Source organism: Pinus tabuliformis, chromosome 2_2 (genome assembly GCF_031772625.1).
Source record: "Pinus tabuliformis cultivar Carrire ecotype Pingquan chromosome 2_2, CPIR1, whole genome shotgun sequence".
In the NCBI taxonomy this organism is placed as follows: Eukaryota; Viridiplantae; Streptophyta; class Pinopsida; order Pinales; family Pinaceae; genus Pinus; species Pinus tabuliformis.
Genome location: NC_142300.1, coordinates 132,359,200 through 132,383,971, shown reverse-complemented (window position 1 = coordinate 132,383,971; position 24,772 = coordinate 132,359,200).

Below are 24,772 nucleotides of genomic sequence, written 5' to 3'. Positions count from 1 at the left end.
CCAAATGAGTCAAAAGTGGGCTTGTTGGAAAGATCGGGATGTCTACTTTCCAACCCAACTGAAATTTCTGAATTTGGTGGCCATTTTCCCCTCCAAAATTGCAATCTCCCAAGACTGCTCCCTGTTTGTCAAAAAGGTGGCAGAAAGTCAATTTTTGCATGTTTTTTGACCTTCTGGAGGCTCAAAACTTGATGAAATTTCTTGGTAATTGCTGTGCAGGTGTATCTTTGCATGAAAAATCTAGAAATGCTGAGTTTTCCCAAAATGAAGTTGCCCATCAAATAGATCGCGCGCGGCGCGCGACCTATCAAGGAGAAAAACCTGTTTTTTTCCCAAAAATTCATAAGTGACCAAAAATGCTCAATTTTTTTGAAATTTGTGCTGTAGTGAGGTCATTTAATATCATGCTCCTTGAAGGAATCCTCAGCCAAGATGTGGAGGGGATCGGGCCTTTTCCTTCATTTTAGTGCTTTGGCCAGCAAGCTCTCCAAATGAGCATTGACCTGGAGAAGCATAGCCTCTCGAGTGATAAAATCCTCCCATGGGATACCCTGCTGCTCCAAGGGGACAAAAACACAAGGGAGATGTTAGGGAGGGGGACTTTTGAAAGGATTTAGGGAAAATACATATGAAAGGGGAATTTAGGGAAGAAATTATGAAACATATACCATCACATAATCATATTTTATAGGGGTTTCATAGGAGGTAGGGTTTAGGGACTTTGATATTTTTGGTAAGAAGAATAGGTAAAAATGATAAGGGAGATGGTTGGGACGTGGGGGAAAAATGGGAGTGAAAGGGATGACCTTGAGAGAAGCAAAACAAAACCCTAGCTTTACTTGCACTTTGACTTGACATTTTTAAACAAAATACACATGAACCTCTCATTTCAACTTGATGGCATTAAAACACATTTTCATGCTCATGCAAGCTTTAGCAAGGAATAAACCTTGATGATTAGAGGCCTACCAGCAACCTTGAAGAGATTTGGGGTCAATTTTCAGTTCACGGGCAATTTTTTGTGGATGATTTCCCTGACAGGTCGCGCGCACCCAACACGTCGCGCCAGTGTATTTTTTCAACTGGTAAGACTCCCCTGACAGGTCGCGCGCACCCAACAGGTCGCGTGCTTTTGCAGGAGGCTTTTGGAGGTCTTCCCAGTGTCAGAATTGGGTGCAGGATAGCTCGTTGGAAAGGTCTTTGAGTCTAGTTTCCAACCCAACTAGAATTTTTCAATTTGGAGTTCATTTTTCCTATCAAAAATCAAATCTCCCAAGACTGGTCCAAAAGTGCCAAATGAGGCTGCCTCAAGGAAGAGTGTTGTTGCAGTCAACTTTGGAATGCCTTCCTCAACCCCAAATTGAGCTCATGATAGCTCATTGGAAATATCTTTGTGTCTCGTTATCATTTTACCCATAAAAAAAATCATTTGGCCAACCAAGCTAGGAGAAAACTTGATTTTCCCAAGGTCACTTCAGAGGTGTCTTTGATTCTCCTAAGGCAACGGTATTCTTGACATTTCTCTCAAACCATGACACCTGTGAAAACAATGAAGGAGGTTTTTCTTCTTTGGCATGTTTTGGACAAAAACCTCTCTCAGTTTTCCAAAATTAATCTTTTATTTCTCTGAAACATCTTTTGAGTGAAACTTATCCCGATGTGTGAAACAAGGAATTTTGTCGAAATGAAGCGAAATGAAGGGGATAAGGGGATTCTAAATTCTTGGGGAAATTTTTGGAAGTAGGGAGGGATGTTAGGAAGCAGGGGAAAGTGGAATCTCAGAGATTGAGTGAGGGGAAGGGGTCCAAAAGGGCAAAACACAGGCCAAACCTAGAAAATTGCTAGGTTGTAGCTAGAAACTAGGGTTTGTGCAAAAATGAGGAATTTGCGGGATCTCAGAGATGGGAAGTGTTTGATAAGGTACTTTAGGGATAGGGGAAGGTGTATGAACATCAAGAAATAATTTTTGCCGATGATTTGACCATCCAAGAGAAATTTGCTTTCAAAACCCTAGGTGAAGAAAATGACCTTGCCTAGGTGCAACTGAAGCATGAACAAGGTGTAGAATGACTCATTAGACACTGACACGATAATGAAAACCCTATGAATGATGATAGACTCAGCTGAATAGTGACATAGACTGACATTTGGGCAATTTTGAAAGGAGTGAAAGCAAACCCTAGACCTAATGCCTAGTGACCAAATTTTGCTTTGACGACTCACTGAAATGACAAAATTTGACCTTGACACTTCAAAATCACTTTGTAAGAGCATGTTTGATCACTGGAGGAAGGTTGGAAAGACTGACACTAACATTGGCTCCAATGGGGATGGTAGCTCCTTGGAGGTGCCAAGAACCGCAGACCTCTGGGAGAGCAGACCAGTGCTTTCAACCATTGGGCAATGGAGTCATTATTTGAAAAAAAATACAAGACCTTGACTCATTTATTGACTGAAACTTGATTCAAACCGACTCAATTATGAAACCTACATGACTGAAAACTGACTCACAAATGACTCATGACTGACTTAACTAAAACAAGAACTTACAAAGCTTATTGAAGGGCAGCAGTCCATCACGATTTGAAATCATGATGACAACCACCTTGTTTCTTACAAGACAATATACCATCAAACTATATCAAAATGCCAATGCAACCAATCAAGCAGATGCCTTCTTGACTGATTCTCCCACTCAGATCTCATGATCAACAATAGATACTGGTAACTGGGCATCCAAAAACATAGCTGACCATGATCTCCTTCATCACTGAACACAACAATAATCACTTTCACTGCTGACTGTAACAAATCTGCCATTGGATCCTGGAAAACATGAAGACTTGACATTGCCACCTCCTGCTGAAAGATCAAGGTGTCCTTTGCTTCAAATTCTGATCTGCCTTCATCATGTGCTTCGGCAAAAGTATGCTCATGGGCTTCAAAAAACTCTGAACAAATTGATGGGCAGATCTCTTCTTGGAAAAGCATTTCAGCACATGAAACATATGAAGAATCTGAAAGGTAATCCTGTATGCTATGATCTTCTATAGTCTGACAATATGGTAGGTCATCTTCATATGATATCACAACCAAATTATCAAGTTCCTTATTACATTCTTCAATATTATCAAGCACAATATTATCATTTACATCGTCTACCACAAATTCACTCAAAGAAACTTTATCACTTGCTTGAGCAAAGATCTCACCTTGCTGTTCATGAGCAGACTGAATGACCTCCTCATGAAGACTCCGTTCTGATGAAATGGGAGCACTTAGATTTGTAACTTTGTTTTCTTCATGCCAAATGATCTCAATAGCCAAGTTTTTCTTTATAGGATTCGGCACAAGGTATTCTTGGTCATCATGATCTAAATGTTGATCTGAAATATTTGACTTGATTGCATCACATGAATCTTGACTACCCTGCTCGCTGTCTTCTTCTGTGGGCAGATCTGAAATAGAACCCTCTCTTTCATCATTTTCAGCCATATTATCTTCAACCTGCTGATCTTGATTCTGCTGCAAAATTTCCTGATCATCTTGATAGGTATCCACTAGGTTCTCTTCATGTTGCTGAAATGGATTCTCATACAGAGCCTCCATAATCTCAACGTCCATAAAATTATCATCTTCATAATATTTCTCAAGGCTTTCAATAAAACTATAAGCATGCTTGCAATAGTCTTGAACTAAATTTAATGATGGATAAGAGTCCATATATATTTCAATGAGCATAGCATGAAAATCCTTTAAACAGTAAATACAAGCAGGCGGCAAACTTTCATACCAAGATTGGGCTTCACCTTCCAGAGTGGCCAGGAATATTTTCATCAAGCAATCTTCAGGAAAATCCACCTTCAACTTGCGAATATGCATATGAAATCTTACTAGTTGTAGAGCAGCATCCTTCTTACCATCATCTTTAAATGTAGGCAGATTCCTTGACCAATCTACCTTCGGAATTTTATTCGGAAAACCAGGGATGTGATTTCGGCTCAGGGGAGCGTATCTTCTTGCAATCCGATCCATCTTGAAAAGCTCAAAGCTACTGATCTTTCTACAGTGAAGTCACCATGAAGCACAGGTTGCTGGATTCTTCAGTGAAAAGAGTCGCCAGGTGAATGATTCAGCCTTGTCAGTGTCTGATCGTTGTCCACTATCAACAATAAGATCTGAACTTGATACATGTACTGGGGTAAAATGCAAATGAAGTGCTGTATTCACAAGCTCACGGAGATTGACTGAAGCAGCGTTTATCTACTTCCGCTTATGCAAAGCAAAAGCGTTTCGAAGGCTACCTGGCATAACTTCAGGCTCCGTCTAAGACTTATGAAACCAACACATCAATCAACAAACAATTTGTTCTTCCCCAGTATGGTCGCCAATATTTTAGCGCTTGAAATTTCACCTCAGGCTGAGAAAGGTAAACTCCAAGGCAACATCAAACCACTTAGCCTCGTAGCTAGCCCTACGGGGTAGGAGAGGGCTCTCTCCGGTCTATCTCGGTAAAGATCTTCAATGGGCGAGATAACCAAAAAGGAAACACTGATTTTAGGCTAGTAAACTGATAAAAAGGGTTTGTTTTGGGATTTTTGGATTTTGGTGGAAAATCGGGGAAAGGCAATTTTGGGTGCGGGGATTGGACACAGTTTTTGCAGGGGGTTCTTTGGGGCAAGGTAGGAGACTGTATTGATGCCTTTAAATTAAGTGAATGGTTAGGAATGACCGGTGAGGAGCTAAGGAGAGCAAGCAATCACCTTGAGTTCTCCTTAAACAGATGAAAACATTGATATTAAGCAAATTTAAAAGCAGAGCATGGAAATCATGAATTCTACTTTAACACTTCATTTGCCTAATTTCAGAAGAAAAAGAAAGAGGATGATTTCACATAACACACTTACAAGTACAAAAGGAAGCACACCATCAATACATGTAACCACAGGAATCCCAAAAAGGACTGCAAAACCCTGGTCTTTCTTCCTTTGCCAAAATTGCAGAGATACAATGAATAATACAATAGAGGCTTTCTCCCTCAAGAGTCCAACCATGAAAATGACCAAGAAAGTACATAATATAGGAAATCTAACATCTTTCCTTGCCTATAGGGGTCGAGCTCATCCTTCTAGGAGCTGTTTCAACCAATTCTAAACTGAGCACTAAAATCTAGGCAGTCAAAACAACTTGCCTCTAAAAGCTAGGAAACCAATTCATTCATTAAATGTTTGCTATTTCATGAATGAATATTCTAGAATAGGTAAATAAGTGTCATATCAAAATGAAAATACATTAATTACATCAAAGAGGGTGAAAAATCCCATCCCAAGTCAAAACTGGCCAAAGCTGGGCGAATTCCTGAGCTGTAGGTGAAAAATTATGAAAATTGCCTGATAGGTCGCGCTTCTTTGGAGCTCCGTTTGAGGCACTTCCAGGTGTCCAAATGAGGCAAAAGTGGGCTTGTTGGAAATGTCTATATGTCTAATTTCCAACCCAACTGGAATTTCTGAATTTGGTGGCCATTGTCCCCTCCAAAATTGCAATCTCCCAAGACTTCTCCCTGTTTGTCAAAAAGGTGGCAGAAAGTCAATTTTTGCATGTTTTTTGACCTTCTGGAGGCTCAAAACTTGATGAAATCTCTTGGTAATTGCTGATCAGGTGTATCTTTGCATGAAAAATCCATAAATTCTGAGTTTTCCCAAAAACGAAGTTGCCCATCGAATAGGTCGCGCGCGGCGCGCGACCTATCAAGGAGAAAAACCTGTTTTTTGCCCAAAAATTCATAAGTGACAAAAAATGCTCAAATTTTTTTGAAATTTGTGTTGTAGTGAGGTCATTTAATATCATGCTCCTTCAAGGAAGCATCAGCCAAGATGTGGAGGGGATCGGGCCTTTTCCTTCGTTTTAGTGCTTTGGCCAGCAAGCTCTCCAAATGAGCATTGATCATGGAGAAGCATAGCCTCTCGAGTGATAAAATCCTCCCATGGGATACCATGCTGCTCCAAGGGGAAAAAAACACAAGGGAGATGTTAGGGAGGGGGAATTTTGAAGGGATTTAGGGAAAATACATATGAAAGGGGAATTTAGGGAAGCAATTATGAAACATATACCATCACATAATCATATTTTGTAGGGGTTTCATAGGAGGTAGGGTTTAGGGACTTTGATATTTTTGGTAAGAAGAATAGGTAAAAATGATAAGGGAGATGGTTGGGATGTGGGGGAAAAATGGGAGTGAAAGGGATGACCTTGAGAGCAGCAAAACAAAACTCTAGCTTTACTTGCACTTTGACTTGACATTTTTAAACAAAATACACATGAACCTCTCATTTCAACTTGATGGCATTAAAACACATTTTCATGCTCATGCAAGCTTTAGCAAGCAATAAACCTTGATGATTAGAGGCCTACCAGAAACCTTGAAGAGATTTGGGGTCAATTTGCAGTTCACAGGCAATTTTTGTGGATGATTTCCCTGACAGGTCGCGCGCACCCAACAGGTCGCGCCAGTGTATTTTTTCAACTGGTAAGACCCCCCTGACAGGTCGCGCGCACCCAACAAGTCGCGCGCTTTTGCAGGAGGCTTTTAAAGGCCTTCCCAGTGTCAGAATCAGGTGCAAGATAGCTCGTTGGAAAGGTATTTGAGTCAAATTTCTAACCCAACTGAAATTTTTCTATTTGGAGTTCATTTACCATGTCAAAAATCAAATCTCCGAAGACTGGTCAAAAAAGTGCCAAATGAGGCTGCCTCAAGGAAGAGTGTTGTTGCAGTCAACTTTGGAATGCCTTCCTCAACCCCAAATTGAGCTCATGATAGATCATTGGAAATATATTTGTGTATAGATATCATTTTACCTATCAAGAAAATAATTTGGCCAACCAAGCTAGGAGAAAACTTGATTTTCCCAAGGTCACTTCAGAGGTGTCTTTGATTCTCCTGAGGCAAGGGTATTCTTGACATTTCTCTCAAACCATGACACCTGTGCAAAAAGTGAAGGGGGTTTTTCTTCTTTGGCATGTTTTGGAAAAAAACCTCTCTCAGTTTTCCAAAATTCATCTTTTATTTCTCTGAAACATCTTTTGTGTGAAACTTATCCCGATGTGTGAAACAAGGAATTTTGTCGAAATGAAGGGAAATGAAGGGGATAAGGGGCTTCTAAATTCTTGGGGAAATTTTTGGAAGGGGAAATTTTTGGAAGTAGGGAGGGATGTTAGGAAGTAGGGGAAAGTGGAATATTAGAGATTGAGTGAGGGGAAGGGGTCCAAAAGGGCAAAACACAGGCCAAACCTAGAAAATTGCCAAGTTGTAGCTAGAAACTAGGGTTTGTGCAAAAATGAGGAATTTGCAGGATCTCAGAGATGGGAAGTGTTTGATAAGGTACTTTAGGGATAGGGGAAGGTGTATGAACATCAGGAAACAAGTTTTGCTGATGATTTGACCATCCAAGAGAAATTTTCTTTCAAAACCCTAGGAGAAGAAAATGACCTTGCCTAGGTGCAACTGAAGCATGAACAAGGTGTAGAATGACTCATTAGACACTGAAACGATAATGAAAACCCTATGAATGATGATAGACTCAGCTGAATAGTGACATAGACTGACATTTGGGCAATTTTGAAAGGAGTGAAAGCAAACCTTAGACCTAATGCCTAGTGACCAAATTTTGCTTTGAAGACTCACTGAAATGACAAAATTTGACCTTGACACTTCAAAATCACTTTGTAAGAGCACGTTTGATCACTGGAGGAAGGCTGAAAAGACTGAAACTAACAATTTGCACACCTCCTCCACCCAATAGCCATCCAATCTGCTCACCCGTGATCTAATGGCCCAAACATGTTCTGCTCTCACCTCGACCTCAGGCCTCCTACGCCCGATCTCCACCGTCCATTCCCCTCGATCCATGGCCCTCATTCATGATCGCTCATGCTTGTTCTCCTCCACTCTGTCATTTCTCTATCTGTCTGATTTGACACGTCCTCCCACCCATGCACCTCGTACTCCACTTCCTATTAGTTGCCCGAGGAAGAAGGTGGTCGACTCTGTTAGTGTTGTGGTAGTCGGATCACTGAATCAAATTAACAGAAAGCATGGCCGATGGGAGAAGGACACATCATGATCTCTGCAAACAGAATTAAACAGTCATGGAGCCTCACTGGCACAATCAGGCCAACCACCTAACAAGGCAATGTTATACCAAGATTAATTACCGCTTTCGTGATGGAGGGGAAATTGTGTCCTTGAACGCAACCAAGTAGTTAATGACAATAGGGGATGGATTAAGACACCTCCAGCCCTAAAAAGCTGGAGAGAATTGTAAAGATCTATAAATAGCTGAAAGCGAGAGGTAATCAGGATTCAACTTCTGGAGACTATAGATATTATGTTCCTTGCAGCATCTCATCTTCATTCTTAGTAATACAAGCTTCTTTTGTTGTTACATGTTCAATGTCCATTTCCCTCCTATTATAAACTTGCACCTGGATAAGTTTATTCATGTTTTCTCCTATATCTAATGCTAGATAACTATCATCTTATCTCTGCATTGGTAAATTGGATTTTCTATTGAATAGGTCACCCATGTTTCTTCTGTATCTAACGCTAGATAACTATCTTCTTATCTCTGCGTTAATAGATTAGATTTGCAAGCTTCGTTTACTAGTTGCAGCCGGCCATCATATGTCATGAATGTATCTGCTGGTGTGGTTAGTATTCTCCATTCATTCACTTAATCTGGAAACTATTGAGCATTAGTGGTCTAAAGCCTTGTAGGTTGAGGGTGTTCATGCATGTTTGGAGTGAAAACAGAGTTGAAGTGGTTATCTGGCTTGAACCAAACTATCATCCATTCCAATAGTTCCTAGAACAATATTGAAGTTTATATGTTACCAAGCATCTCCGAGCTACAACCTCAGAGAGTTTATTGGAGTGATAACATAATTGGTGCCGTTGCCAAACCATTTACCAGACTTCCGTTACGAAGCTTCTAGATCTGGAAGATTCGGCTCTAATTTAAAAAACTTTCCATAACAGGACCAGCGCGACTGGAACACAAGATAGTTTCTCTAATCAGCGCGAGGAGTAGTGCTAACCTCTACACATCGGCACGGGGGAGACAAAGGCCATTAGCGCTGGTCTTGTAAACTAGGCAAAACAGAAGTTTTAGGGGAAATGGTGCAAAAGGGAATTTATCTTCCCATGAAAAGTGACACAATGGGACTTTCTTCGTGAAGGCAAAGCATGTGGGGTTCACTGTAGAGGTCCTCTAAGATCAAGGAATGGGGAGTACAGGGATAGTGACAAAATGCTATGTGACAACTACCCTCATGTCTGTTTAACTTCCCATGACTTTTCAACTAAAATGAATCCTCAACTTCTTGTGTGTGTCAATTGGACTTTCACTTTACATTACATTCAGTTACAACTGATATGGCCCATAGTGGTATTGTCTCCAAGACAACTCATGACACAACTCGACATGACACTACTGACATGTACTGGCTGATTGGGTTGTCCATGTCAAGATGTTGTGTTGCTAAGTGATGGATGTACTCTTGATGTGCTTTGTCTTCTCCTCTACATGGGTTGATGTTGTAGAGTCTTCAATGGTCTTGGTCTTTCAAGATGATTCAATGCATGTGTTCCTTTCACTTGTTGTTTGATGTGCTTTGTACGTTCGTCCAACTGCAGGTAAGTATTCTAGCATGTGTGCTCCTTCTTCATCCCATTCATCGTCTCGCCATGATCTATTAGTTTACATGTTCCTGCAACTCACTCATGATGGGATGACATCAAATCCAAAAAATCCTAGTCTAACATGATGCATTGTCCTTGTGTTAAGGTGACAAGGAGGGAGGACAAGTCACTGATACTACGTAGAGTATAACTCAGGCTGGGATGAGGAATTCTGGGGCATAGTCTTCACTGTCGGGGAAAACTACACAGTGGAAACTCAGAGGCAAAATTGCTTAGTGAAGGACACCAATGGTAGCTGCAAGGTGGGACCATGAGGGGAACTTTTGTGCAATTTCTAGAGAGTAGACAAGATAGGGCTACAGACGACCAGCTGGGAAGTTCTACATAATTTCCAGAGAGAAGAAAAGGAAGAGCAGTAGTGGAACATCTAGGCAGTTATGCATAGTTTTAGAGAGCAGTGAGTCTCGATTGATGTAGGTCACTAAGATGACATATTTTTGTAGTTTGTGAGAGTAGTGCAAGCCAAGGTCCATGTGTAATGTGGAGTTCTAACAAGAAGGATGAGGCTTGATGACTGTTCTTGGGAAATGCGTAGTTCAGATAGGTTGTGAGGTAGTATATACGTAGTTGTGGGAAGGAAGACTATTGCCCATTCTTGGGATTATGCAGTGCAACTGGCCCGGAGGACAACCTCAAGCACTACGCAGTTACAAGAGACAGAGTGTTAGGCCCCTATACTACTAGTGTAACCCATTATTGTTATTAGTACAACCCACTTATTATATTGTTGTACCCATGTAGTGCCCATATTGTTACTCTTGTGCCCCATAGAAGCCCACTATTGTTATTATTGTGCCCTTACATTATTATTGTTATGTCGGCTCTGATTATGTTATGACTCCTATATATAGAAAGGAGGTATTTTTATTTGTATCATCCAAGAATTGTTCATTTATGTAATGTAAAGGAGGTTTTCCCCTCAAAGAGGCTGAATTCTAAGGCGTTGATCTATCTTTTCTATCTTTTCTTGAGCTGGTTTCATAACGTTTGGTATCAGAGCTTTGGATTCTAGGGTTTTGCTGCTCCAAACAGGTCATTGTGGCATTTTCGCTATAACTTTTTTTCTACAACGTTTCAGAAGTTGCAAAAAAACCCATTTGAGAAGAAATCGCTATGAACCTTAGGTCCGAATTTTAGAGCTTTTTGCACTGTATTTGCGGAGATATGATCTGAGGAAGTTGGTCTTTTTGTAGACTCCTGAATTACATTCCAAACAGGTGACCTCGAGAAAATCATCATAACTTTCGCTCTGAGCATTGGATTGAAATTTCGTAAGGTACAGAAAGAGGACAGATTGTAGTTTCTTGTATATCTTTTTCAAAGCCAAAGGTAGAAAAATTGACACGTGGCACTTCATACAAGTTCGCTCTTCTGGAAAGGTCTATAATCAGGTCATCTTGGGAGATTGTGCATAACTCTTTCTTGGATAATCCAATTTAGATCAGACTGGTTGCATTGGAAAGAGGACACAGAGGGCTACTACAGGTAGCAATTTCAGAACTTAAATATCTGAAAGTACAGAGTTACAGTCGTTTCAAGATCAAGGTCCTAAAATCAAGAAAAAACAAGATGAGGAAGTTTGATGGCAAGGATCCGGTAAATTGGATACTTCAGATGGAGCAATATTTTGATCTACATGGTGTACCACTGTTACAAAAGGTATGTATTGCATATTCATATTTAGAACCAGATCAATTTTTATGGTATAAAGGGCTTTGTTCTCATAAACAACTTGTTACATTGTCAATTTTCACGGAGGAAATGATAACACATTATGAGGATACAAAGAGAAACACCTTCTTTAGAGAAACACCACAACAATTGGAAAGAGTAAAAAGGCTTTGTGACATATTTGAAAGTAAAATTATGGCAACAAGGAAGTCTACCCCTCACAACTATAAAGATGGATGTGTTGTTTCTCCTAGCCTTCCACAACCTACAAGGGTTACACCACAACAATTGGAAGAAAAAAGAGAAAAAGGGCTTTGTTACAATTGTGATAGCAAATGCACTAAAGGTCATAAGTGTGCTGAGAAGAAATTATTTTACATAGAGTATGAAGAGGAGGAAGAAAAGGATCAAGAAACATCAAAAGAAGAGGATATATGCCAGGACCCGACCCCAGAGAAAGAAGAAATGAATCAGAACATATCTTGTAAACTATTGGCAAGAATGACCACTCCTCAAACTCTCAAGATAGAAGGACATATCAAGAAGAAAAAGATGCAAGAAGTGAAAGATCACATCAAGAAAGAAGAAATGAATCCAACCATATCTTGTAATTCACTGGTCGGAATTACCACTCCTCAAACTATCAGGATAGAAGGACATATCAAGAAGAAAAATGTTCAAGAAGTGAAAGATCACATCAAGCATCAAGAAATGAACCCGACCATATCTTGTAAAGGATTGGAAGAAATTACCACACCTCAAACTCTAAAGATAGAAGGACATATCAAGAAGAAAAAGGTTCAAGCAGTGAAAGATCACATCGAGCATCAACAACAAGTTCTCCAACTTTTAAAGGATAATGCCACTTTGGTGCAAAATCAAATGAAACAACAGGTAGATCAACATCATAGTGAAAAATGAGGCGATTGGGTATTTTTACTGCTACATCTAAAGCAAGCTATTTATGAGAAGGAAATGTTGGCAATACTACATGCACTTAAAAAATGGCGACCTTACCGAATGGGAAGACTTTTCAAGGATGAGGATGTGGAAGCATTGTTTTGTGCTATTTCTATTATCCAACCAGATTGGATAAAAGAAGCAAGGGATGAATGGAAGAAGGACAAAGAAGTATGGCCACTTATTCAAAACTTGCAAAAGATCCCAATTCAAACAATATTTCCAAAAATTGGAGTGGAAGGAAAAATCATATTGGATCCTGGAGTAGTCACAGAAACAAGAACCTGACAGCTACAAAATCTATCAATTTCAGATTATCTCATCAAGTGGAAGAACCTACCTGCTGAATATTCCACATGGGAGGACAATAATTTTATACAGAAGCATCAAGAACTACTCAAGCGTTGAGGACAACGCTTTTTGAAGGAGAGGGGCATGTTAGGCCCCTACTACTAGTGTAACCCCTTATTGTTATTAGTACAACCCACTTATTATATTGTTGTACCCATGTAGTGCCCATATTGTTACTCTTGTGCCCCGTAGAAGCCCACTATTGTTATTATTGTGCCCTTACATTATTATTGTTATGTCGGCTCTGATTATGTTATGACTCCTTAAACTCCTATATATAGAAAGGAGGTATTTTCATTTGTATCATCCAAGAATCGTTCATTTATGTAATGTAAAGGAGGTTGCCCCCTCGAAGAGGCTGAATTCTAAGGCGTTGATCTATCTTTTCTATCTTTTATTGAGCTGGTTTCATAACACAGAGCAGCACCACTGAGGGCTGAGACTACATAGTGAAGCTCATTCAGGGTCTAGTGAAGTGGATTTGTTCCATGGAGAGATTTTTCAGGAAAATGGATAAGTGTTAAAGACAAGTGAACTCGTGAAGACTCAACATTGTGATCACACACTTAGCATACTTCGACAAAATGATGACACTAACCACTAGGACAACATAGTAAAGCATGACATTCTGTGGGGATTGTCTAGGGATGAAAGCAACAAGTGAGACATTTGGATAGACCTTTGGATAACCATGATGACACTTGTGCGACAGTGCTTACAACTTTGTCTGTGAGTGTGACAATTTTTCACATAACTAAGACAACCCAAACAAACAAAGACAAAACTTTGAAGTCACAAGAACAATATCGAAATCATGGAAAGGCAATCAACATGCCAAAATATGACAATTGGTTAAGAAAGAAAAAGGGAGCAAGACATGTAGAGGAAACACATGGAATGACCTTTATTCCTTAAAACTGTGCATGTCATTGAAGAAAAAATTATATGACCATGACAAGTAGTCCTTCAAGCTACACTAAGAGATGTAATTCAAAAGATGTGCTTTTTTTTCCATAAATACCCTCCAAAGTTTTATGCATCCGATGGAGTCTTCATGTGGTCCCACTTTTTTATCATACCTTGGGTTGCTTGGTTTGCTTGTCTTTCTCCTCAACTCCTTGAGATTCATCTAGCATGTCATCCTTGCTTTTGGTCACTGAGAGACACATCTACATAGTTTCATAAGGAATTGATTACTTCTAGGATGAGACCCTAGGAGGACACCTTGTTGTGGGGAAAAATGCCTATGCAGGACGATCCTATCCACCTAAGGTGTGACAGTGCCTTAGCAACAAACAGAGACAGCTATTCTAGTATTCTTCCTTTATGAATTAAGAATGAAGAGAGATGGATGGACTAACCGGTGTCTTCCGTTTGTCCCTCGATCTAGTTTCTCTTCTCTTTGAGAGTTCCCAGCTACTTGCCTTCTCGCTCGCCTAGCTTCAATAGGTTTCTGCAAGATCACAAGAAGAGAACACTACGCAAGACATAGATTCATATTCATAACTAGTTCAGGAAGATTCACTGAGGCAAGTGTCATTGAGGAAGATTTTGGAAGCTTCCAGGGTCTTGACACCTTGTTGAATGAACTTGCCATTTGTCAATTCCCGCTCAGCGCACCCTGGTAGTGCTTCTACATGCATTGCAGTGCAGGTAGCCAGTGCAGACTTTGCATTTCAGCGCAGACAGCTAGTGGAACCTCTGAATTGATCTTGAATTGACTTGTTTTTTAGCAGTTTCTGGTGGAGAACTTCTGTGAATTGCTGTGGTTTGTTAGCCTTGTTCCTCTAGGGGTAGGAACAACATGTTTAGGGACTTTGGATCCCTTAGATTATGGACATTTCATGCTTATAGCTGTAAGGCACAAAAATGTCTATAACAGTTGCCCCCTAAAGTATGAGGCCGTTTATCGGGTGAAATGCTTTATCAGGAGGATCCAAAGTTCATTCATTGCTGGGAGGAGACCTGTAATACAATACAATACAATACATTATTTTTCATACTGCTTTCATGATCTAGCTGAGGCGGGCATTCCCATGCTCAGCTTTATAAATTCATTTTTCTATACATAGAATAGACAATCGTCTGATGGTAGACTGATAATCTTGATGAAATTATCATCCTTTGGGTAGGATGATTATCTGCTGCAATGATGTACATGTCAATGTCTTTATCTTTCCTGAATATATATCGCAGCCCGGACGGATGAAACTAGATCCGGGGTCTTCAATCTCGTTCGATCTTCACTCTAAGTACAAGTCGATCCATGTGAGAAATGTTCTGAAGTCGAACATGGAAATGCATCGCTTGATTACCGGTCAATGAGGTAAACCGTTAACGAGCGCGAGAGGAATCACTGATAATGATAATGACCCTCAAGGTACTGCAGTACAATTCACGTGGTGTGAATAAAGGACTTGGCGTCGAACACCACGCAAAATCTTTCAGTCGAAGGTCATTGATGTATACCTGCCGCCGGAAGTGAGAAACTTGCCATTGAGGCATGCAAGCTTCAAAGTACTGAAGGGGTTGTTCCTAGATCAACTTCTTGGATAATGAGCTGATGTCGACAAGAAGCGATCCGTCAAAGGAGGGCCTTAATGAATCCCACATCAATGACACGGAACGGAGCTAATGATTTTGATGGAGGTGAAAACGATCTGATGACATATGATTCAGGGTGGCGGTCATGAAAGGATGAAGGATAATGTATGGCAGTGGATGGGACACGGTTGACTTCTCTGAACGACTTCTCTTGAACATATGGCGACACTTATGCGATGGATCAGTAGCATTACCCCAAATATGGATGGTATGGCGAGACCATGGTGATGTGACTGGTGAATGAAACAACCCAACCCGATTGTGGTACGGAGGAAAAGTGTCATGTTCAAGAGCGACTTGCTACCATCAAAGTTTTCTTGAGTTTCTCCCAATTTTTCCCCAGTCATTGCTGACCAGTACCTCTTTATTTTTGTCAAGCTTGAGGAGGATAACATATGCTTGTTCTATAACTTGCCCTTCAGGCAATCCCATCGCTATGTTTTAACAAGCCTAGCGATAGTGAAACTCGTTCTCGTCTAAAGACAAGTTTGTCGCTATTTAATGATTTTAACGAGTCTAGCGACAAAGATAACACGGTCCTTTTCATTTTTAGAGAGTCTGAAAAGGTACGTAAAGTTAACTCCGAAAGTCCTTTTTCGTCATCTAATCCCTTAAGTCCAAAAAAGTATAAAAAAATACAGAAGGGATGAGTTTTCGATAGTTTTAACGAGCCAAACAAAACAAGCGCCCGATCTTTTTGTGCAATAATCCCTCAGGTCCAAAAAGATTAAAATCTAGAGGAGGGATAACACTTCTGGTCGCTTTAACGAGCTGGAAGGCCAAAACTCGGCAATCTTTTCATATTTTACGAGTCAGATGAAAAGAGCTTAAAGAAGACTCGTCTTTTGAGGAACGAGTGATGAAACTGGTTAGCAGCTGATTCCAGGTACGGGTTGGAATTTTCCAATCACGGCAGTGTCACAAGGATGGCTAGTGAAATCACTCTTCGCAGCTATTCCTCAAAATAGGTAAACAATCATATGGAGGTGAATGATCGGCCAATGGAAAAGTGGAGGTGACGGTGCAAATACGACCAAGGCTTTAATGGCTGATGATATTACATTCACTGTGGTTATTTACCGGGTAGTTCATTTTTTAACGAGCTTAAACGCGGATTGAAACACTTGCTCGATCTTATGTTTATTTTTTAACGAGCATGAACTATGCGCTAAAACTGCTCGGATCTTGGGTTTATTTTTTAACGAGCGTGAACTGTGTGCTAAAACTGCTCGATTATATGGTCAAATTTTGATTTTTTACCATGACTAGCTTTGCCCTTTTCAAAGATAGTACTGTATCCTCAATTGTTGCATCAAACTAGTTAGAAATGAAGAAAATTTGCTCGAAAATGAGATTAAACCCTAATATTTTGCTTTTAACTACGTAAAAAGCAATTAAAAAGTGTTTTTACCTCTCATTTTACCATTTCGTTTGAACTTGGTTTGTTGGAGCTTTGGAGGTGCCTCTTTCCCCTTGATTTTCATCAGCTGATTCTGGGAGATTCTGCGGACGATTTTCGGCTCCGTCTGGACCAGGTAGGAGCTAAACTTGAGCTCTTTCATTTCATGGTTTCTTTTCTGCATTCTGTGCCTGTTTTCCTGTTTTCCTGAGCTCCTGGGGTTTTATTGGGTCGCTCTGCCATCAGCGCACCTGGTTCACTCGAAACCTACGCTGAATGTCAAGCTGCATGAAGGCAGTTTGACCTTCAACGCAGGTGGAACACTGGCTAGTTGCGCTGGGCACAGAAAAATAGTTTTGTTCCACAGTTTTTGATGAAAATTTTGCAAATTTCTCATCAAATCCAGGATCTAACTCCTCTCATGTTTGTTTTTTAGAGATTATTGGAGCAAAATGACCCTTACATGGCAAGAACGAGAACATGAAGAAGAGGACATGATTGCCTTACATGACCCTGTCACGGTGAATGCGCTGCGGAACTGTGGTCTGCTGAAGTTCTTCCGTATCTCTAGTATGAGATAGCAGATCTCCTTATTGCAGTATATGCTTGATGCCTAGGATCCTATCAACCAAGTATTTCAGATTAGGAGCAAATCCATCCCTTTGACCGTGGTAGACATTTACTTCTTGACTGGCTTCTCGAGGCGGGGTGCCCCCATTTCTTTGTCAGGTTCGGCCAAAGGGAGTGACTCTGTGAGAGATTATGTCCGTCAGTATTGCAGGGAAGGATCTCAGCCGAGCAGAGACGGCAAGATAGTTATCTGTGAGATTGCTGACAGGTCTCTCAGGTCCATTCTGTATACTATTGGTAGGATGGCTGGTAGTGCATCTCTTCATGTTGCCAATAGATCCTATGTGCAGCACGCCTTGGAGTGCCTCCAACCGAAAATATTCAACTGGTGTGATGCAGTACTTCTTCAGATGAAAAGTTAGTTGACCAAGGTAAAGGACGGGAAGTTGAAGAACTTTGGATTTGGTTCTATTTTGACTGCCTTTGCCTTGGAGAAGATACCACTGATGCAGCCTCAGTACATTGCACTCGACTTGCCTTCTCCTACCGAGCCACGCATGTAGAGATGGGTTGATCACATGTCTAGGCATGCTGGTCATTCTTAGATTTCTTTCACTGATACCTTCTTTAGGTGGTTCGAGCGTCAGGAGATGGTCTATTCCGAGTATCCATATGTTGGCATGGATTTCCGAGGTGATCCGGATTTGGTACTGCCGGATGGCGAACAGTGGGGCGCTATTGGTAAAATCTTCGACCATATCACTGTTTATTGTTTTTATTTGTAATGTCCTTGTGCTTTATTCTATCAAGACTTTAATCAAACTCATGTGTGCATGCAGATGTTGGTCCTGTTCGTCCAACAGTTTGCCCGAGAGCGCCAGTCGCTGCCCCAGCAGGGGAGACTGCTGGGAGGGTTATTCTTTGCGACCTTGATGTGGCCAAGACCCTTACAGCTATGTAGGAGCAGGTTGAGAGCCTTACTCTTGGCATTCCGGATGTGAGGATTGATGAGTTACCTCTACAGTTGCAGCGACATACTACTGGTGTGCCTAGACGATGGACTCGTCTCTTACGCATGATTGCACAGGCCGTGACGTGCTATCATGAGCATCACTAGGCTAGGGTGCCCCCTAGCATTTTGAGTTTTTGGGTCATGCGACTGATTTTTGTCTTGGTTACAGAACATTATGTATAAACGATAAACAACTTATATATATATATATATATTTTGATTTTCAGGGTTTATTCTGGTTGAGTTATGTGATCCATATGTACAACATTGACGATGTGTTTCCTTTTATAAATGTCGCAAATGTCTATCTAACACATAGTTTGCTAATGAGTCGGTTAATGTGTTTAAGTTTCTAGAAATATGTTGGTATTGAATTAAATCAAATTGTCTTTCCAAAATCTTAACCCTTAGGAACATGCGATAAATAGCTGGGTTGCGGACGTAATATATACCATTGAGTTGTAGTATTACGAGTTGTGAGTCTAGCCTGACGATTAGTCGGCGTATACCATGGGTGATGGCATCAGAGAGTAGTTCTATCAACGCGCTATACTCAGCGATGTTATTCGTTGATTTCCCGATACATACACCTCTGAAACTTACTAACTCGCTGCTTGGATCAAAAATGGCCCAGGCTGCGGAGGACAGGTTCCGCGAACTACGACTCACTCCGTCGGCATATCCAACACATGTCTCCAGAAGGTTTGACATCTGCAATAAATGTAAAAAGGTGGATTACTCGACCAAAACAAACACTTAGCGAAAACAAAATACAACAAAAGCATACAGGTTACTATTTAGGCATAGTAACGCTTGAGGTACAACCCATTACGGGGTTGCGCCAGTGGAATTCCGTCATAATCCATTAAATCGTAGGCTCCTTTTGCTAACACTCGTTTAACAATATAGGGGCCCATACATAAAGAATTAAATTTACCTGCTCCCAATTTATCGGATTCTTGGTCATAAAGCAAGACCAAGTCACCTTCTGAGAAGACACGGGGTTTGACATTTTTGTCGAACTGCGCCTTGACTCGTTTCTTATGGGCTTCGTTAGCCAAAGCGGCATCACGATGGGTTTCATCCAATTGGATTAATTCCAAGAAACGAGCCTCTTCTTCTGAAGTTCCGGGGAGGAGATCAATTGCGAGTTTAAGAGACGAGATTTCACACTGGATTGGTAGGACTGCTTCCAGGCCATACACCAGTTGGAAAGGTGTGAACCCGGTCGCATTCCTTACCGATGTTCAGTAAGCCCACAAGGCTGAGTACAGGATTAGGTGCCACCTTCTTTTGTGAACTCCGATCATCCTTTGCAACATACACTTCAGGACCTTGTTGATCGCTTCAACTTGTCCGTTGGCTTGTGGATAATACGGGGTAGAGCTGTCGTGAGATAGCCCTAGCTTGGCAGCTAATTCAACCATCATGTGATTGCGAAAATGCGATCCATGATCTGTAACTATAGCCTGTGGTACGCCGAACCTGGCGACTACATGATTGAAAAAGAAAAGGGCAGTTGTTTCACCAGTGTTATCTAATGTAGGCATCGCCTCGGCCCATTTGGTAAAATAGTGAACGGCGACTATAATATACCCATGCCCCCCGGTCGAGGTGGGGTTACATGTCATGAAATCGATGCCCCATTTGGAGAAAGGCCCAACAACAACTATTGGCTGTAAAGGTGCGGGTGGTTTTCTGGTTTTTCTATCAAAAATTTGACAAGCATGGCAACTTCTGACTGCGGTTATGCAATCTTTGAACATGGTTGGCCAGAAGTATCCTGCTCGTAAGATTTTCTGTGCTGTAGCATATCCAGATTGATGCCCCCCACACGCGCCTGAATGACACTCATTCAGGGCTTTTTCGTCCTCTTCATGGGTGAGGCACCTCCTCAGAACTGTATCGATACCACGACGGTAAAGCGTATCACCGACGATCATGTAGTCTTTTGCTTGGTATCGTATACGTTTCTGTTCTGAGTGAGAGGTGTCAGGCCTGAATTTTTGGGTTTGGAGATAAACTATTATATCTCCATACCACTCATTGCTTGTAGATATCAGAAACAAACTTTCGTCCACGATTGATTCTTCGGATGTTTCATCGTTGGACGACGATGGGAGATCGCACAATAATTCCGCAAAAACTAAAGCTTTCTTTTATTTCGATTTTACAAATTCCAGATCAAACTCTTGAAGGATTGCTATCCATTTTGAATATTTGCCCCCCAGCAACTGTCGCGACAATATATAAGTCATGGGGTTGCAATATGATAGAATGGTAGTTTTCCGAAAGAGAACATAATGTCAAAACCTTTGTATCACTTGAACAACTGCAAGCGCTAGCTTTTCAACGTAAGAATATTTTCTTTCTGTATCATTCAAGTTTTTACTTAAATAATATACAGGATGTTCAATTCCATCGACTTCTTGAACTAAAACCATTGCAATGGTCGTATCCGCTGCAGCCAGATACAGGTTAAAATCTCTTTGATAGTCCGGGGCATACATTAATGATGCTTTTACTAGAGAATCTTTCAGAGCGTCAAAAGAAGCTTGCGCCACCTGATCCCAGACAAAAGGTACATCCTTTTTCAAAAGACGAGTATAACCTTTAGCAAGTTCTGCGTAATTTGGAATGAACCTCCTCAGAAAGTTTGCTTTCCCTTGGAGTTTCTGAATCTGAAGCAAATTTGAAGGTGGAGGCAAATTAATGATTGCCTGAACCTTGCAAGGGTCGAGACGAATCCCATCCTTAGAGACTACAAAGCCAAGTAAACGACCAGAACCGACGCAAAATACACATTTTTGTGGATTGAGTCTTATCTTGTAGTGTCGGCAACGTAGAAATATCGCTCTTAAATGCTGCGGATGATCAGTCCGCTTTCGCGAATGAGCCGGAAGGTCGTCGAGGTATGGTTGAACGATGTTCTTGATGTCATGGAAGGCATAATTCATTGCCCTCTGAAACATCGCCCCTGCATTCTTTAAACCAAAGGGTAATTTTCGATAAGCGAATGTGCCCCACGGACAAATGAATGCAGTCTTTGACTGGTCCTGTGGGCGGATATTTATTTGATTATACCCGGAAAATCCATCCATGAATGAAAAGATTTCACATCCGGCGCATTCATCAATTATCTGGTCAATGAAGGGTGTAGGGTAGTTGTCTTTCGGACAAGCTTGGTTTACATCCCTATAATCGACACACACTCTAATTTCCCCTTGTTTCTTCATAACAGGGACAATATTCGATACCCAATCGGTTAGAGGAACTGGGTAGATGAAACCAGCATGGAGAAGCTTTTCAACTTCTGCCTTAATGGCAGCGGCTTTCTTGGGGTGCACCTGCCTGAGCCGTTGTCTTACCGGTTTGACATCTGGATACATCTTAATTTCATGTTCAACGATACTCGAGTCATTGCCTGGAATTTCATCATATGACCAAGCAAAGACATCTCTGAACTCACGAAAAAGAGCGTTACATATTTCCAGTTCTGAAGGAGAACAACCTTTGCCGACATAAATATTCTCTACAACATTTGTAGTCGAGATATTTATGGCTATAGTCTCTTCAATATTGGATAAGTTTCGCTCGGAATCCACCGTATTTACAGTGTTTGATAGGAATTCAAAAACTGAAGGGTGGTAAAGGTCATGTTGAGTATCTTCTTCATAATCCGGAAGAAGGAAACGATGGTGGCAATCATTCCATGGTGCCCCCTCAATCAACATTGATTGTAGGATTCCTTCGTCGGTTCCATGCACTCTTGACCAAGGATCTAATGGGGTACCATATTCTCTAGACCTATCTACCCAAACGCTTGATGAGTGTTGACTTGGGTTCACCTCCCATGCCCGAAACATTGATTGCTACAATATTTCTATACGGCTTGGGGGCAAAACCATTTCATGATCCATGTTGATATCGTCTTCTGAGATCTTCGTGGAAGATATCATGTTGCAGGCTCTTACCAACGCTACTTCTCCTATATAGATTGGAGGTGGAAGTGCGAAAGTTCCCATTAATGTGGGGTCTTTCAGTAGGCCTACTCGAATATCTTGAAGCGAATGGTTGCTCCCATGGATCATTGGAATGCTTCCCGTAACTTGAGAACCATTAGGGAGGAAGTTTTGTTGGTCGATGATCGTAATCCCTCCTTGAAAGGGGAATGCGATCTTTCTAAAATAGGTCGACACAACAGCTGCCATGGCATAGATCCACGGTCTTCCTAGTAGGATGTTGTAATCAAGATTCCCATCGATGACTTCAACATCTATTTCTACCGTTTTTCCCCCTAGTTCAACCTTCAAGTTGTTTAGGATACCATACGGGGTATATGTCCTTCCGTCGAATTCTTTTAATGTTGTTGAAGATCGCGACAAGGTTGGAGATCCTAAAGTTTTCCAGCAACTCATCGACATAATACATGTAGATGCCCCCTCATCAATAATTGTTCGGTGAACAGTTTTGTTGAGGGCTTTCACTTGGATAAGGAAAGCTAGTTGAGCTGGTAACTGAGGATCGTATCCTTTGTGGTCAAAGGATACAAGATTGGAATCCTTAGGATCAACCCCACCAATGGCCAATAACAAAGCCTGCCTTTGGGATGGACAATTTTGTAGTACTTCAAGAGTCGACATAGCGGATGGCGATTGGGCCAAATCTTCCACTATGTTATAATGCTGCGCTGCTCTGGCGCGAGGATTAAATGTTGACTTGTGTATTACTCCCTTTGGTGGTTTTATTTTTAATTCAGGAATGATGGGTGGTACAACTTCTGTCGAAGTTGTTGTCGAACTGCTTGGTTGATCTTTTTCCTTGCCGTTCGACAGTTGCGGATTCCCGTAATCTTTGTTCCTTGTCGAAATCAAAGCATCATTTTGTTGCTTTGAAACCGACAACATAAGCACTTGCGACGAGGAAGCATTTCCACTATCAACCAGATTTTGTCCTGGATTTGGAAACGGATCAGTTAACACCGCTGAGGTTTGCGAACTTTTGAAGAATTTCTTCAGCTCAGCTTTGTACGGATAATCCCTTGTCCAGTGATTCTCATCACATATCTGACACCCGAAAGGGGGTTTCCTATCTCCAGGAGGGTTTGAAGAAGATTTTTCAGGGGATGACTCACCCTGTTTCTTCTTCTTCCCTTTGTTTTGCTTTTTCTTGCTTCCTGGTTGTTTGGCTTCTTTGCCTTTATCTGCCGATACGGCATTTACTTCCGAAGCAAGAATTTCTTCTTTTGCATTTTGATCTGAAATCTTACGGGCCTTTTTGGAGTTGGCCTTTGTCGATTTCACGTTTGTCGTGCCAATCATGCCATCGACGGCATGAGAGTCATTGTTTGATTTAGGAGGAGGAGGAATTGAAAATTCCGGTCTAGGGGCGTCAGGTATTTTGTCATAGAGCGTGCCAGACTGAGTATAGACTAAGTCTAGATACTGCACACGAGCGATAACTTGCTCTTCCGTTACGACTCCCCCCTTTGCCACATCTTCCGTTATAGCAGGAAGTAACGACTTGATAAACCATTCAGCTAATAACTGATCGGGAACATACGTTTTTACCATCCTACGACGACGTCGCCACTCATGTATATGATCAGATATGTGAGTGGCCGTCGTCTGTTTGAAGTTGGTTAAGATTTCCGTTCCTGTTTCATACCTTATCGGTAATTGAAAATGGGTTAAGAAAGTCATGGCTAGGGAGATGAAATTGTCGAACGAAGCTCTAGGTAATTCAATATACCATTTTGCCGCTGGACCCGTTAGCGTCCTCTGAAAAAGGCGAAGCCTTATCGAATCATCGTTTAAGGTGTTTGATGAACACCATAGATGAAAGTTCATCACGTGATTCGATGGATCTTCACCTGGATTTCCATTAAACTTAGGAATGTCTGAAGGAAGTTTGTGAGGAATCGCTGGCCACCAAGGGGCGTAAGCAATTGGATCATTTGTTAACTGGTGTAAATCGGGTAACTCTAAAGTTGCCACGAATGGTAACTGTTGATTTAGGTTAGGTGAAGTGTACCCAAGATACAATGGGATCGCCTGAGCAGTTGGCCTTTGCATACTAGCATAATGTAATTGATGTTGGTATGACTGATACGGTTGGTGGACATGACCACCGTAAAGTGGTTGATTTTGACCATTTTGAATGTACGGTTGTCCACTGTTCACAAAGATCTGCTGTTCAGAACCTTGGTATACTTGTTGGAATTGTGGTTGTTGATATTGCACCAGGCACGGTTGTGAAGCCATGTTCTGTTGTGCTATACTAACCGTTGGACCAAGGTGTGGGGTGATTGTACCCATTTGGACCTGTGTCGCCCCACCAGTAGGCGATTGTGGTTGAGTCACAGGGTCAATGGGCTATTGCATTACAACCTGAGAAATCTGGGGTTGACATACAACAGGCAACGTTTGAACTTGCGACACTGTCACAA